Source organism: Dermacentor variabilis, chromosome 2 (genome assembly GCF_050947875.1).
Source record: "Dermacentor variabilis isolate Ectoservices chromosome 2, ASM5094787v1, whole genome shotgun sequence".
Taxonomy (NCBI): domain Eukaryota; kingdom Metazoa; phylum Arthropoda; class Arachnida; order Ixodida; family Ixodidae; genus Dermacentor; species Dermacentor variabilis.
Window position 1 is genome coordinate 157,706,432 of NC_134569.1, and position 3,664 is coordinate 157,710,095.

The 3,664-nt window shown below is 45.4% G+C and overlaps 1 pseudogene; it reads right to left on the reverse strand.

Moving 5' to 3' along the window:
• Positions 1–1,097: 1,097 nt before the first annotated feature.
• On the reverse strand, positions 1,098–2,493 carry LOC142570511 (uncharacterized; annotated as a pseudogene).
• Positions 2,494–3,664: the final 1,171 nt, after the last annotated feature.

Sequence of the window (3,664 nt, forward strand, 5' to 3'; positions counted from 1 at the left end):
GAGTTTGAGCGGGTACACTCAGGATTTAGATAAGCGACCTGCGCTCACACTTTGTTTATTAATACTGGAGTATGCCCAATGAAAAATTAGTGCACTATGTTGTTTTATTGTAATGATGGCGTCTCTTTTCAAATGTGAAGGAAACAGCGCCTCATGCTAATTCCGTGAAATCTCAAATTTTACAGGAAAGCGGAGGGCTCAAGCCGCGGCAGCAACTGCGGAACACGAGTTCCGGGAAAAAAGATGGAGACATGAAAATGCCCTTAAAGGAGAAAGAATATGACATAGAAATGGAGCGGCACGCCATAGAAAGAATGAGAATTGAGCTTAAACATAAATGCTGGGAAAAAAAACACGAATTGAGGCAAAGAAAGACGGAACGCAAATTGCAACTGCGCGAGCGGAAATTTCAAATAAATCAAGCCAGAGGGAGCAGCACTTAAGGTTTTACGAGACTACTCAGCAAGCAAAATTGACTATTGTAGAAACACTAGCTAATAAGCTAGGCAAGTAGACAACAAAGAATACTTTTTTCCACTGTCAGCCATTAAAGGGACACTAAATAATACAATGATACAATTGAACAATATTAACAAACTGCTTCTTTGCACTACAAGATAAGTTATGCTTACTGTGAGAAGACGCTAAGTAGGCCAGAAAAGAAAAAACCAAAGGCAAGTGGCGATGTTGCCTTGAAGTTCCCACAATAAGTGACTGCGACATCATGGATTTTGACAAGTTCCTTTATTTGGTGCAATTATTCATCGCAAAAACTGGACTGCTTTGCATTCCAAAGCTATCGCTTCTAATTGCTCTTCTAATGGCGCACATTAATGGCATAGAGCTTTGAAGAATACTTCATCAGCTTAAAGTGCTGCAATTTTTTCCTTCGGCGTCCCTTCAATTTATTATTTTTTTCTGTTTTGTTCACACTGTACATTTGCAAATAAAGTAAGAAGACAATTCCTTTCTCACAAAAGGTTTATTGAACAAATGTACGTAGGAGCACCTCGAAGGTAGAGTATTTAGGGGGTTCAGCCTTTCTACCACTATTCACAGTAAAACAAGTGTTTATGCAAGCTACATTAAACTGCAATTCAATACTGTCGGGCAGGCCTCAAGTAATCCATGAGAGCAGGTGGCTCCACACCAAAATAAGTAGACACTTGGTTGACATACATGCATGCATGGCAATTAGGATAACAGCTACCCTGTACATACGTGGCACTGCCTGAAGGAATATCTTCTGATTTTTTTTTTTGAAATCTAGAAATGCAAATTCGGAAATTACCTTTCCAAATCCCCACTCAACCGCCTGCATGACAGTACTCATTGACGTATTCAACTCCTGTTGGGCAGCTGTCAATGTCGCTCCTCCAAAGGGCTTCATCAACAGTGGGCGGAGGGGGTAGGCTGGATCGCCATATATAACAAATTGTTTGTCCTGGACCAATGCCTCCACCTTCTCATACAGTTGGCTGTCTCGGACTATTCCTGCAAGCAGAAATAAATATCCCACACGATTCAATTTCATTCAACACATTGCACACTTTCTGATTACAAAAACTGTAAGTGCTCGCAGCCAAAGTGCTGCTAAAGGGCTCATGATAGAAACACGTTTCTTTTCTGCGTGTAGGCACTGATTCAAGTACACACCAACCTTCGCAGCCTTCTAAAAGCTTCACCACTCACCAGCATCGTGCTTTCGTCCCGGGTATGGGCCATACAGCTGGCAGATGAGTCCGTCTGGGCACATCAATGATTGGTTCTTGAGGACATGTAGTCGCTTGTGTCCGGAGAAGTACAAGCGTTGGTCTTGCGAGGGTCGGCATATGGGGCGTGCTGTACCGTCGATAAACGCCCAGCAGCTGCTCAGAGCAGCACCTTTACGATGAAAAGCCTAGGGCCAAACAATTTACAGCGTGATAATTAACAGGCAATCAAGCATTTTATTTCAAGACAATGACCAAGCTTGTAGGAACTTTTCTACGGAGCCAAACGATACAAAACAAACGCGTGACTTACCTCGCTCATTGCCTCCAAGTCTGAGGGCTTTAGCCAGTGGTGCATTGTCAGGCCAGTCAGAAGACAACCGAACTTCTTCTCTATGTGGTACAGCACCTTGTTTGACACGCTGGACACAACAGAACAGTGCCGTCCAAAAAATTATTCCAAGTCGCACAGCCTGTTCGGGTACGCGAGTCGCCTCAGACACATGTACAGAGCTTCCGCTGCCGAGACGCGAACAGCCTGGGCGCTTGTGACGCACTCGGGTATCTGCAGGGCACGGACGAGCAGTGTAAAATCTGCTTTCTCGAAACGGAACTGTCATCTGAAAGTCTGGCACGAGATTGAATCGAGGTTCAGCAGGCCATTTCGCGACACATACGCCCTACGCGGCTGCGCTTTCTTACGCAACATGAGAGCCTCTATGTCCGTCCAACTGAGGTACGCAAGACAGTAGGGGTCCCAAAGAACGCTGGAGTACATCATGGTTGAAGAAAATCGCAACAGCTACCATACGACACCACGTAAAAACAATCGCGAGCACTTTGCTACGTGTAGAACGGGACGTTTTTCCGAGTGCACGTTCATAATCCGACTCGTATGCGTCTACTGTGCCGTATTCTGGCTAGGAATCAGGCTAGTAGATTCGAATTGGCTTTGCTTAACTCTAGACAACAAGAGCTTTCATTTTTATATACGAGATGGCGCAGTAGGCTTACGTACGTAGCCTTTTCGCAGTACGAAACCCTGACGCGACACGCGCTTGCGTGCTGCGTACAGTCGCGATCAATTTGAAGGTGATCGTGCGAGCATCGACCGGCGGCCGATTTCGCAGCAACATAGCGGCCGATTTCGGAACTGCGAAGATAAAAATTGCACTGCCTTCTTCCCCTATCATGCTCTTCCTGCCGGCAACCATCACTCCAAGACCACCTCGCCCCATTTTTGTGTTTGTTTCCCATTCATGGCAATGATGCGTGCGTGTCGCTTCCTAATGCATGCCTTGGCTAACAATGACGCCTCTGTGCAAAAGCTCATAACGCAATCGAAATTTTATATTGTGTCTCGGTTCGCTATTCATTCAAAGCGGTTTCCTGGTGCAGTTGTGACGTGTACATATGTTTTTTGGTAATTAATGAAGCGTGAACTAATTGACATTTTCAGACCGTGCTGATGCCATACCGTCCGGCGGTCCAAGCTACGGCAGCTACTGCTGTGTGTCGTGGTGGTTTAACAACGGCAGAACCCATACGAAGCCTATCTTCCCTTGGAATAAAAGCATTGCGGAAACTCCGTCTCTTTGATACATATGACCGCTTGTACCAGAACACAGAAGACAAGCGCGATGGATAAAGCCGTAGTGATTTATGATTACCTCTAACTTCATCTGTTATAACTTAACCGAAATAAAAATTGCTTCACGACCTCAATTCACACCAAATATTGAACTCGGCAAAATAGGGAATCGCTAAATCAAAACGACAAATAAAATTGTTGCCATTTGGGCGACAAAAAGTGGTCTGAAATGACAAGCTTCCGCTACAGCCTAACGTCGGTTAGACGGGTTATCCCAAATTTCGCGCCAGCGAAACGGAAACAGGAAGTACAGGCCAGTTGCTCTCACCAACCGCCAGGCGCGCTAGGGTCGATTGGGCCG